This window comes from Marmota flaviventris, chromosome 9 (assembly GCF_047511675.1).
Source record: "Marmota flaviventris isolate mMarFla1 chromosome 9, mMarFla1.hap1, whole genome shotgun sequence".
Taxonomy (NCBI): Eukaryota; Metazoa; Chordata; class Mammalia; order Rodentia; family Sciuridae; genus Marmota; species Marmota flaviventris.
In genome coordinates, this window is record NC_092506.1 from 92,642,470 (window position 1) to 92,657,018 (window position 14,549).

Here is a 14,549-nt window from a genome sequence, read left to right on the forward strand (position 1 = left end):
AAATTTCAGTTTCAACTTAATCAAATGTGTGGGTATCTGCCATCTTTCTGACTTCAAATACCACAAAATTCACATTTTTTTTTCATTTTAATAAGTCTAAAGACCATTTCAGTGTAGTAGATAAATTCTTTCTTTTTCAGATCCATTATATTCCATTGTATGAATATTTTATACTTTCCTATACCTTGTTGATAAACATTTGAGTTCTTTCTAGACTTCAGCTATTATAAATAATGCCTTTCATGAATATCTTTGTTTAAATATCTTTGAATATTTTACTAGTGATGGTTAGAATAGAATCTTGAAGTAGAATTGCTGTGTCAAACATAAATTCATACATAATGTTGCTAGATTATCATCAATTTTCCCTCCAGAGTGGCTCTACCAACAATTTATTAAAGTTGCAAAGCTCCATTAACAGAATAAATTGCTAAACTTAGAGATGCTTCCAATCTGACACTTGAAAAATGATACCAAAGACTACCTTTAATTTTTTTAATGAGCAAAGTTGATTATCTTTTCATGAGTAAGAATTATTTGCATTTCTTTTCTAGACTTGTTTGTTCTTTTTTCACATTAGTGAAAAACATCAGTTTTCAACATACCTATTTTCTGTTTTCACCTCTATCTGTAGAAGTTTTTTATATAGTATGGATATTAATCTATATGCTTTTCTAAAACTATATTTGCAAATAAGTATTATCTAATCTATAGGAATTTTTAAAATTTTGCTTATCGTGGTTTTTTTTTTTACCATGTAAGATTTTTAAATTAAAAAAAAAAACCTGTTTTCAAATTTAGTAATTTTTTTCATATACTGCACTGAACTTTGTTTTATTTATATTTTAGGAATGTTTTCCCCACTTCTAGTCAACTTTTTGTCACTACAAGTAAACAAAAGGGGATGGAAAAGACAGGAAAGACAGTGGAAGGAATCTGACATAATTTTCCTATGTACATATAAATATCCACAGTGAATCTCACCATCGTGTACACCCACGAGAAATTAATTAAAAAAAAATAATCATGGGTAAATGGCAGAAAGGTCAATTGAGCAAAGGAAAGGGAGTAAGTAAGAGGTAAAGGTAGGGAACGAAAAGAGAAGTACTAGGGACTGAATTAGAACAAGATATATTCCGTGCTTTTGTAATTATGTCAAAACGGATTTTGCTGTCATATAATTTTTAAAAGAATCTATAGAAAGTTTTAAATAAATTTGAGATAAATCAACTTATTAAGAAAACCAGTTTATTTTGACTCACAGTTTTGGAGGTTTCAATCTGTGATCAATTGACCCTTTGGGCCTGTTGCAAAGTGGCACATTATGACAGAAATGTATGGAAGAACAAAACGACTCACATTATGTCTAGGAAAGAAAAGAGAGAAAAAAATTGGGGCCTCACAATCACCTTTAGGAACATTTCCCCAATGACTTACGACCTCCCACTAGGCTCTGCCTCTTAAAGGTTCTGCCACCTCTGGTAACACCATAGACTGGGAGACAAGCCTTTAGCACACAGGCCATTGATGGACATTCTATATCCAAACTATAGCATCTAGCTAATGGAGGAATTCAAGTTTTCTGCTCATATTGTATGGCCCCATATTTTACGTTAAATCCCTGGTCTGTGAGGAGTTTGTCACTGTTATAATTTAAAGAATATATCTCACTTTATTTTTCTCTTTGTGGCAATTCAGTTAATCTCCACTTATTATAACATACATCTTTTTTCATTGATTTAAGTAGCAGCTTTACCATATTACTAATTTCTATATGTAATTAACTCTACAATATTTATGGGTATTTTATTCTATTCTATTAGTCTGCCAATGTAGACACCTTCAGCACAGTTTTACTTATAAAGGCATTAATAGCCAGTAGGGGTGTGTCTGTGAATTGCTCTTATGGTCTCACTAATTTCCACACTATTCTTGCTTGCTCTTCTTCCCAATATATTTTATAATCATTTTTATCTCAGTAAAAACATAGGAGGCTGATATCATTCTTATTAAATTGCAATAAACTTATAAATAAATTTGGGAAGATCTGACATCTTTATTACATGTGTCACTCTATCCAGGACAACAGTATACTTTTCAAATTAATTCTACTGTTACGGTATTCCAGAAATGTTTATAGTTAATAGAACTCAATTTCAAATAGATTCTGACCACTTTATGCTGTTTCTGCCTATGAGCTTTATTTTCTTTAATAAATATCTTCTCAATTGTATCTTCTCAATTATTCCATTTGTATTTTGAAGACTATAGATTTTTCTATTACCTGATATTTTACTATATTACCTGCTACTTTATATTTTTGTTGTTTTTAATAATTTTAAGTACTGTATTACCTGGACTTTAAAATTCTTTTATTGTTAGGATTGGGGGTGTAGCTCAGTGCTAGCATGCTTGCCCAGCATGCATAAGACCTTGGGTTTGATTCCCAGCACCAAAAAAAAAAAAACTTTTGTTGTTTGCATTATTTTTTCAAACCATAAGACCATTAATATATTAATGTATTAGTTATTTATTGCTGTTTTTCTAATTTAATTTTATATTTATTTGTTCTTTTTAGTTATACATGATAGTACAGTGAATTTTATTTTTGGTTGTCCAAATAATCATATCTTTGCAAATAAAGAGATAATTTTACTTCTTTTTTCCTATTCAGCTATTTCTAATTACTTTCTCATATCTATTTGCATTGGCTAATAATTCTAAAACAATGTTAAGGAAGAAGAGTAAAGAGAATGGATAGTATGGTATTATTTTTTACTTTATCAGGAAAACCACTACTATTCATTCCATTACAATGAGGTTTTGGGGTAAAGACACATACTTTACCACATCAAGAAAGTAGAAACTAATTCCTTTTTTCTTGAATGCTTCTTCTATATATATAAAAAATCAAATGATTATTTTATTTTTGCTGCACTTCATTTAAGTGATAGGTTATATTAGTGGATTTCCTAATATTGGATCAGCTTTGCTTTCCTGGATTAAATTCTATTGGTCATGGTGTATTACATGGTGCTTTACATGATATTTGAGTCTGTTTGCTGAGACTTTTTATTAATATCATTTAATATCTAGATATTACCCAGGTATTCTTCTGTTTATTCAACATAAGTAATTTTTAGAGATGTACTTTCCCTTTGAGCCTTCAGGATAACATAGTTCTTGTTTCTATATAATTTTTCATAGTCCCAATTATTTTGCTATTCTTTCATTGTTTGTTTATATTCATACTTGACAACGTTAAGATCTGTTCAGGCCCAATGTTGCAGACAGACATGGTAATTGTGTGCCCTTAAGATCACTTCTTCGGACTTTTGGGGCATTAGATGGTTTATCTCAAACTTAAATGAAGAAACATAATAATGAGTCTATACCCAATCCAAGTTATGGTGTGTATCAGGCATCTCTGCTTTGTGGCTCTGCTAAAATATGTCGAAATAGTCTCCTTTGCTATTGGACTCCCTATGAAGATAATTAAATACATATCCCAGAATGCAATGAACTAATGCCACTTTCCTCTCCCTTTTTGTTGTATACTAGAAGCTAAGATATAAAAATAATGTAGAAATCATTTATTTGCTTGGGTTAGAGGAGGAAGTGGAACTCTGAGACAAAGGTAAAAGATCTTTTACTGTTTCAGAAGATAATTCCTTTGCAGTATGTGGGTGACCTGCTTGATTAGCAAACCCCTTTCCTTCCTCAGAAAGAAGACAGAGGAAATGTACAAAGGGGTCAGAATTGTACAGCCTAGGTAAGTGTTTCTGAAGCTAATCAAATCAGTTTTTCAGTTCCTGTAAACTACTCAAATGCTACCCTAAAAGACACTCTTATTATTCACTTCAAATACTGTTGCAAAGTTTATATAGATCCAAGATTTTTCAAAGGAAAATCTGGAGAAGACAGCATGCCACCATTTTGCCTCAGAATTTCCAACGGTCACCTGTAAGAGAAATTGTATGCATTTCCATATTAAAAAAAAAAAAAAGGCCTGCTACTGACCGTCACTAAATACACATTCCCTAAGCTGTTCTGCCTTTAAGTTTAGGTACACAATATTAGGAATTAGGATTATATAGAAGATTCATAAGACAGACCCTATTTTTAGAGTTGAAGTTCTGATTCTCAGAGATGGAGGGTGACCTCTGAGAATAAAAGATGTTGTATCCTATACAGAAACCATTCCCTTTGCACAAAATCTTGTCCATCTGCAGATTGATCGGTGACAAGAAACAAAGAAATACACAATCATTGACATTTTTTCAAGATTTTGTTTTCTTAAGTCTCTTTTAAGAAACATTAAACTTTTTTTTTTTTTTTATCCTGTAAGGACCAGCTTAAAGCCATCTCATCCAAGAACTACTTCCATACTTCTTTTTTGCTTAGCAACAAGTTCTCACAATTTAGTTCTAAAAAGAAAAACTGAATTCAGCTACTATAAACATTAATGTGGCTATGTCACTATAGTATGCTAATTTTAAGTCCTTTGGGTGTAGACCGAGGAGTGGGATAGCTGGGTCAAATGGTGGTTCCATTCCCAGTTTTCTGAGGAATCTCCACACTGCTTTCCAAAGTGTTTACACCAATTTGCAGTCTCACCAGCAATGTATGAATGTACCTTTCTCCCCACATCCTCTCTAACACTTATTATTGCTTGTATTCTTGATAGCTATCATTTCTGACTGGAGTGAAATGAAATCTTAAAGAGTGGTTTTGATTTGCATGTCTCTAATTACTAAAGATGTTGAATACTTTTTCATATATTTGTTGATCACTTGTATATCTTCTTCTGAGAAGTGTCTGTTTAGTTCCTTAGCCCTTTATTGATTGGGTTGTTTATTTTGGGGGGTATTAAGTCTTTTGAGTTCTTTATATATCCTGGAGATTAGTGTCTGAATTCACAATAGCTAAGTGTGGAACCAACCTAGATGCCCATCAATAGATGAATGGATAAAGAAATGGTGTTACATATACACAATAAAATAGTACTTAGCATTAAAACAGAATAAAATTGTGGCATTTGCAGGTAAATGGGTGGAGTTGGAGAATATTATACTAAGTGAAGTAAGCCAATCCCCAAAAAACTAAAGGCTGAATGTTTTCTCTGATTAGTGAATGCTGACCTATGGTGGGGGGACAGGGCATGGGAAGAATGGAGGAACTTTGGATTGGGCAAAGGGGAGGATGGGGAGGAGTTATGGGTGTAGAAAAGATGGTGGAGTGAAATGGACATCATTACTCTAGGTATATGTATGATTGCACAAATCGTACATCTCTACACCGTGTACAACCAGAGAATTGAATTTTAGCACTCCATTTGTATACAATGAATTGAAATGCATTCTGCTGTCATGTACAATTAAGTAGAAAAAATAAAAATAATAACAATAATAAAAAAGGAAAACTGAATGAGACTTTAGGTAATATAATATTTCTATGGTGAATTTGAAATGCAGTGAGAGATTTTATCTTATTTTTAATATAATTCTAAAATATGATTTTAGTACTTTCTCAGTTTCAAATAATTAAAATAAGTAAATTGAATTCTGTCCTTTGCTCCTCAAGCTCTGGAGTTCTATCTATAACATACAGATAATAATAATGTCTTCCTCAGCATGTTATTATGAGAACTAAATAAGACAAGATATGTAATGCACTTAAATAAAACCAAAATAAATTGTAAAATAATTGATAATGGTAACTATAAGGATTATTTTTATCCTAAAACCACAAATAATTTTATATAATTCAACAAATTAAAAAGAAGTAATAAAAGTATAATTTATTTTACTTAATTATAAATTTTTAAAAACCATTCTAGCTACAAAATTTAGAACAAAATTGCTGCTAAATTTATAGGCAATATGTGGTAATAATTTCATATCTGACTCCTTAGACTATAAATTCTTAGAAATTAGAGATTACATCTAATTAATTCTGCACAAAACCAAGCTTAACAGCATGCATATGTGCAACTAAATAAATCACATTCTGAGGTAAACTCTTTGTCTATACAATCATGTCACTGAAAGAAACTACACTATCCCTTGGGCATATTTTCAACTCTTACTTATGACTCAGTGGAACTGTGCAATTTGTAGAACTTCATGCCCAGCTTAATAGGCACCTAATACTGACTAAGCACTATCTTTGAGTCAGGCAATGTGGTAATTGCCAGAAACACAACCAAAACACAAGCCATCTTGTCAAAGACCTCACAATCTTACAGAAGGAACAGATTGTTTAAAAAAAATCAAAAAATCACAACTCAGTGGGACAAGTCTTTAGATACTGTGGAATAAAATTTGGGAACCCTCAGGCCAAATCAGTGAGATCATGTCTAATCTGAAGAGTAAAAGGGGTTACCCATGGAATGCCTCAGCCTCTTGCAGCCACCTCCATACGGCTCGGTGTCTGACATATGCACACCCCCAACAGACCATTTGGGTCTGGGTTCCTGCTGTGCCAGTTATGAGTTGAGTAATCTTCAGCAGGTTATTCAACCCAATTTAGATTCTTTCTGTAAAATGAGAACTTATAATAGTTTCTAATTAATAGCGTTGTGGGGACCAAATGGATTAAATAAAGCTTTTGTAGGCAGTAGTGCAAGGCTTATTTCAATGTTAACTTTTATTATCACTATTATTGGATTACTTTCCTAATGGCCTTCCCTGAAGTTTCCAATCAAGTTATAATTTTCTGTGTATATACTCACATCTCAAACACATCAGGGCAGCCAGCATTATGGTCATTTAGTGAGGATTCTGATCAGAGTTCATACTAACTCACTTAAGCCTTATCTGAATAATGGTCTAGCTAATGAGGAATGCGAGGTTGTAAAGACAAGAGGCTTATTCAAAATTACCCTACATGATTAGAAGCAAACTGTTTTGTTGATTAGAACATAAGGGTTAGGCATAGAGGGTAGGAATGTTTGTTTAAAATCACATTAAAGCCGAATTTGCATGTATGAGATTTTTTAATTACACAAGAAATTCATGTTCACTGAAGACACTCAAAAAGTATGGACAACCAACAATTTAATAAAAAAAATCATAATCAGCGTAATTCTACCACACAGAACATAAGTACTGTGGCATTTTGACATAAATACTTCTAGGCTTTGTTCTATACATGCATTTTCTGGTAAAATGCATCTACTTCCTGCCCATAACCCCACACATACTCCCACTCAAATATCTCCCGAGAAGAGATGGTTTGTCATTTGATTAGCCACAGTTCAGGACAACTCCTGAGTCATCAGGACGACTCCTGGGTCATACTTAAACAGTGGGCAAGTTATTTTCCTTTGAAAAAGTAAAGACTTCAAATTCTCCACTGTGGTTCACCTTTTCCCTTGGCACTGTTAAAGAAAACCAAGGACTATGAAGAGGTATATGTCCTATTTATTCTGTACCTGTAATTAAACAGGTAAATTAGATCAAGACAGGAACTACAGGTTTCGTCTTTCTATGTTCAAGAGGCCTCACTTAGGGTCTGGACTTATCCATGTTCTCCTATCTGTCTCTTAACAGAAAGGCCACAGGGTGAAATGGACCCTTCCCCAGTTATAAGTAAACAATTCATCTCCTGTTGTTTTTTGAATATCACTTGCTTGGTTGGCAGCACCATGAGAATGACACATGATCAGGATGACAGAATGCTGGCATCCCTGACCACAATGCATGCACAAAGAAACCTACTTATGTTTAGGAAAATGAAACTGTACTAGAAATGTCACCTTACTAATTACTTGTATTCATAATCAATAATAATCACATCTCTTTATATTGATAAATCTATTTAAACACATAACTGTTTCCTCATTTTTAATTCTTTTACTTATTTTAATGATTTCAAGATGAATATTACCGTAATTTATTTTTTATTTTTTATTGGGGCATATTAATTATATAGAATAGTGGATTTCATTATGGCTTAATTGTGTGTGCCTGTGACACAATTTGATCAATTTCATTCTACTACCTCTCCTTGCCCATCCCTTCTCTCTCCTCCATTGATTCCCTTCCTCTACCCTAATGGCCACCCTTCTATTTTTAATGTGATGCTTTCTAGCTCTAGTCATTTTCCTGCATTCTTTTTTATTCTGAATGAAACTCCTTTGTGTATATACACCACTACCACAATTAATTGAGTCTGTCCTTTATTTTTTTTTACTGAGAATCTTTTAATTTGAATTCTTTTTTGTTGATTTTATTATTTTTTAAATACACAACAACAGTGGAATGCATTACAATCCTTATTACACATATAGAGCACAATTTTTCATATCTCTGTGTATAAAGAATCTGTCCTTTCTCATTGGAAATTTAGTTTCCAAGCTTCTACTGTTTTAAAAAAAAAAGTCTCAGGGAAATATCCCTGTACTTATACATTTGTGACTGTGCCTGATTATACTCATTAGTACATTCTTCCCTTCACCATGGCATACATAGATAGTATCCTGCCATCCTTTATCCCAAAGCTTAACTTCCCCAAGTCTGTATCCAGGCAGCTAGAAGAAGCTCATAACCGTTCTGCTTCAAATTAAATTGCATGCAAATGGCCTGAGCAGGTTAAAGCAACAAATTGGATTAATTGGTCCCTCAGGTAACTAATCTTGAATTTCTAATGTCCTCTCTGGAAAAGAAAGAACTGCAGAACTATATTCACTATAAGAATCAAGCCTGACAATATGAAGCACATTCAATGAGCAGAGATTGTTGGAGCTAATTTAAGACTCCTACTGACGTCCCACCACCCAAGCTGCTGGGTTGGGGCAGTTGTGGGGGTGATAATTACTGGACCTCAGAGTCACACTGGATCTGCCAAGGAGGATTTAAGGGATATTTTCAAAGGCTTTTTAGAATATGGTTAGAGCCATGGGCCAAAGATATATTTTTTAAAATCCATAATATCTCCTTCATAAGCACAGGTGACTCAAGAGACAATATTATGTACTAAAAATCTCCTTTGAGAGATACCATGGAACCAGAGCTTCCCAACTAAAAGAAAAAATAATTGTCATTGATTTTGTGTTTGAAATAAAAATTCAAACTTATAACTAATTATAGTAATGATAGCAGTCATCATCATCTGTTAAAATAATGATCTTTCAGAATCTCTTATCATGTGGGAGAGAAAAAATAAAAACAAGGCTGATGACTCCACTCAGTAAATTGCAGAATTTATCAGTAAGTAAGTTAAGTACAATTTCCAGGGATGTGGGCCAATGTGCATTCCCTCCAGCAGTTTTAAAAGTAGGGAAAAGAAAAATCCTATAGGTGTGGTTGTTTCTTCCCTTCTTCTTTCTTCTTTTCATTACTTTTCCTTTCAGTAACTACTTTGTCCTCATCTGAGAACTGTCCAACACCTGGCATGGCCTTGCCTCCCTCACCATAATCAAAGGCATGCAAGGCAGGCTCTTCAATCAAAGTACCCATGTTCCCTAGAGATAGTGAATGGCCAAGGGGCATTCTCATGCCAGAGCTTAGCCAATGGTAATCATTGACTAAACATTGCTAGAGAAGTGAGAGAGAATGTCTCCTCATCAGAGATGATAAGCTAAAAAGAAAGAGAGAGGGAGGGAGAGAGAGAGAGAGAAAGAGAGGAGAGAGAGAGAGAGAGAAAGAGAGAGAGAGAGAAATATGATAAGCCTATGGACCAAGTAAAGCCAAGAGTTGCTAGATGACATTTTGGTCATTACAAGGAAAAAGTCTTTCAAGATGCTCAGTTTCTCCCCTTCAATCACTTCTCTTTGAAATAAATATCTGTCTCTTGCAAATAAAAAAATTCTCATCCAAAAATCCTGGAATCATTCAATTTTTGCACAAAGTCATTTGACTCTAAAGAAAAGACTGATGTTGGAACTGGAAAATTCATCATAATTCACTTATAAGTTGGATATATCCTGGAAATTTGATTGTGGCTTGATTTATTCATTCTAGGATTACTTGTGTTAAAGAACACTTTGGACCTCATATTCACATTTTTCCTGGAAACATCATTGTGAAAATAGACTAATGAAATGCTACCTTCATGATTCACTCATTCCATTCACATTACTATACAATATTTTCCATCTTCTTCAAACTCATTTAACATTATCTGCTCAATCACACCATCTTTATTCAAAAGTCATCTCAAATATTGTTCCTCTCCTGAAATATTTTTAAAATAATTATAATGGAGAAGGGGAAGGGGATTTGTGGCTTAAGGATTATAATATAATTTCAGTTCTATAAGATAAAAAAGTTCTGGAGATGTTTTATCACAATGTGAATATATTCAACACTATTGCAATATATACTTAGATATGGTTAGGATGATAAATTTTATACTGTATATTTTTACAATTTAAAAATTCTAATAGCCCAAGAAAAGAAGATGCATTTTTACACTTTATACTTTTATAGACACATGTGTTAGAGGCTAAATTCATCTGAAGAAGAATTGCTGGAGAAACTTTCTGAAAAGTATTTGGAAGGGAGGCTGAATTCCCAGGACCTTACTGGGCACTAAGTCTTCCCAAGATGAGGGAAGTTATTTTGTATAATACATGACAAAGGACTTCAGCTCCTGTAAGAAATTTAGGACAGAGAGATGAAAGTAAAATGGTGACAGGTTGATGACCTCCTCATGATCACATGAAACACTTCATATTGGTATATTATTTTGGGAGAAATTCACAAAAACATCTCATTACACATTTGAAGATCCCAACCAATGTTTAGATTAAAATGGTTACAAAGAACTTTCTTATTTATAATCTAATTTGTCTCCACAGTAATTTATGAAAACTGTATTAGTATAATTTCCATTTTACAGGCAAGAAAGTTAAGGTCCAGAAAAGTTAGGCATGTTCAAAGTCAAGCAATCAATAAGACATTAACCTAGTCCTCATAATGAAGATTCCATACCCTTCGCACATAAATTTCCACACTGTACTCCACTCCACTGTTCAAAGTCACAAACAAATTTTCCTCAAAGCCTGAACTTGCCTTCCAAGAGTCATATGAATGCTAGCGCTGGTATTATCTGAGCCTGAGCTCTATCCAGACTGAATCATGATTCTATTCACTTTTAAATCCCCAATGCTAAGCTCCTGGAAGATATTTTTAGTATATCTGTTGAAAGTATATACCATTCAATGTTTTCCTTTATGTGAACTTTCATTCCAGCCTTGTAGGTTATAAAATCAATCTTCTTGATGGAATTGAATTCCAATTTATCAGACTGTTTCCCTGATACTATTAGGATTTTACAGCCTGGGACTTTATTACTCATATTATATTTTACCTTAAAGACATATCTATCTTCACATCTACACTAGTGACAACAAAGGAGAGCCTATTGATATAAAGTGCAATTCTCAAAATTAGAACACTGAAAATCTGAGAGGGTTCAGTCATCTTCATTATTATTCCCACCATCTTGAGCTTAAAATCCTTGAAATATATTGTCACTTGAAAGAAATTCAAATATTCATTTTATTCTTTTTCTTTTCATACAATAAAATGAAAGACTTTTAAAACTTAGTTTTCTTTGGAAACTTTTGCATTAGAAATTCATTGCCTTCAAACAATTCAAAGCTTTAGGGTTCTGACACATGTGGTTGGTTGCATTTATATTCTCTTACTTGAGATAACGGAGAGGTAACTTTTGTTCTTTACTGTGCCAATCAACAGAACAGTCATAAGAATTTAGAAGAGGTAACCAGGAGTCTCCTTGAGGCAGAGTGGATGAATCAAATCCTTGAGCTCTAGATTTGTAATCTAGGACCAATCACTTGCTTCTCTCAGCTTCATTAACTTCACAGTAAAAAAACAGGGTGTAATCATATAACCCCCGCCCCTAGAGTTCTAAAGGGGTACCACAGGGGAAGATGGGTTGACCAAAGCTAGAAATGATATGGTCCTTTCATCTAGCTCCAACCAGAAGAACTTCAGCTTGGCCTACTTCACCATTATCTGGACTCAGGAAAAAATTAATTTGACCAAAAAAGTATTCCATGCCTAAAAAAAAAAAAAAAACAACTTGAAAATCACTGATATACCATCCTTTTGTAATTTAACACTCCTTGCCTTTCACCTTACTCTAAAAACCACTAGACTAAATTTTTCCATTTATACTGTTCATAACTGTAAGGGACATGCCTACCATTGCAAATTCATTGTGCTTGCATGGCCTTTGCCACTAGTGTTTAATGGTAACTGAGTAGAGTTTTAAGCACTGTGCCAGGTACTTCCACACTCATGACCTCATTTAATTGATACACATTTGCTGATCTTTATCAATCTACCATCACTAAGCTACCTATTATAGGAAGTACAAGAGGACCATGAAGGGTTAATAAGGCCTAAATAATTCTCTACACATGTAAAGCAAAGCAATGTAGTTAAAAAGAGCTTAGGCTCTGGAATAAAATGTGTTTACTATTGCTTGTTCTGCCATTGATTAATATGGATTTCGGCAATTTCTTGAAACACTTAGGCTCAGGTTTTAAACAATAAGATGAAAAGAATTTCCACCCATAGAAGGGTTCTTTGGACAAATAATAATATATAATATGTTTTGAAGGCTTACAATGTACCAGGTACTCTAAGGATTTCACAGGGACAAACTGGTTTAATTTTCACACTAACCAAATGAAGTTATTAGCTCCAGTTTACATATGAAATAATATCTGAAGCCCTGATAATTCTGTCCAAAGCAGCTCAGCTGGTATGCAGAAGAGCTAGGCTTAAACCCAGAGAGTCTAACTCCAGAGCCCACAAAATTAATCATTACATAGAAGATAATGCCCAGGCAAGATCTAAGACACTGCCTAGAACTATGTAGGTGCTCAGTAAGAACTACTCCCTTTCTCTCTGATATTCCTCTCTCTTTATTGTGTGGATAGATATATTGATTAATAAATAACAACACAACATACTACCACTACAAATAAGTGCTTAAGAACACATATATATTATCCCTTCTATAACAAAATAAAAATGAAGAAAATAAAGTGTCTATCAGTATCAGAGGGGAATCCACTGAAGGAGTGGCCTTGGCACTAGATCCTGCAGGAAAGTTGTGTTGAAAAAGACTGAGAGGCTATTTACCTCTCTTATACACCCTGGGAACAAATCTTTACTCCTCACACTTCAGATAGAGCCCTAATATCCAGAGTATACAAAGAACTCAAAAAATTAGACAATAAGAAAACAAACTACCCAATCAACAAATGGGCCAAGGACCTGAACAGACACTTCTCAGAGGAGGACATACAGTCAATCAACAAGTACATGAAAAAATGCTCACCATCTCTAGCTGTCAGAGAAATGCAAATCAAAACCACCCTAAGATACCATCTCACTCCAGTTAGATTGGCAGCCATTATGAAGTCAAACAACAACAAGTGCTGGCGAGGATGTGGGGAAAAGGGTACACTTGTACATTGCTGGTGGGACTGCAGATTGGTGCAGCCAATTTGGAAAGCAGTATGGAGATTTCTTGGAAAGCTGGGAATGGAGCCACCATTTGACCCAGCTATTCCCCTTCTTGGTCTATTCCCTAAAGACCTAAAAAGAGCATGCTACAGGGACACTGCTACATCGATGTTCATAGCAGCACAGTTCACAATAGCAAGACTGTGGAACCAACCTAGATGCCCTTCAATAGACGAATGGATAAAAAAAATGTGGCATTTATACACAATGGAGTATTACTCTGCATTAAAAAATGACAAAATCATAGAATTTACAGGGAAATGGATGGCATTAGAGCAGATTATGCTAAGTGAAGCTAGCCAATCCCTAAAAAACAAATGCCAAATGTCTTCTTTGATATAAGGAGAGTAACTAAGAACAGTGTAGGGACGAAGAACAGGAGAAGAAGATTAACATTTAACAGGGATGGGAGGTGGGAGGAAAAGGGAGAGAGAAGGAAAATTGCATGGTAATGGAAGGAGACCCTCAGGGTTATACAGTGGAGGAGGTAGAGAGAGAGGAGGGGAGGGGAGGGAAGAGGTGGGGAGGGGGGAGGGTGGAGGATGGGAAAGGCAGTGGAGCACAACAGACACTAGTATGGCAATTTGTAAATCAATGGATGTGTAACTGATGTGATTCTGCAATCTGTGTATGGGGTGAAGGTGGGAGTTCATAACCCACTTGAATCAAAGTGTGGAATATGATATGTCAAGAAATTTGTAATGTTTTGAACAACCCACAATAAAAAATTAAAAAAAAAAAAAAAGAAAAAGACTGAGAGGAAGTAAGTCAGCCTTTGAGAGCAACAAGAGGCAAGGAGCTGCAGACACATGCGGAGACAGAGAGAAAGGAGATAAGTTGAAGACCTGTGTGACTGCTCAGTCATATCTTTCTAGACAGACTCTCCTTTAGGCAAATGTAACATACAAAAAAGACTTGGATTTTTAAGAAAAAAAACTTAGCAATCATCATTAAGCTTATAAAAGTGTTCTGATTCTCAACAGAATAAACTGAAGAAATTATCTGGATATATTGAGCTCCTTTCTGGAATTTCACTTA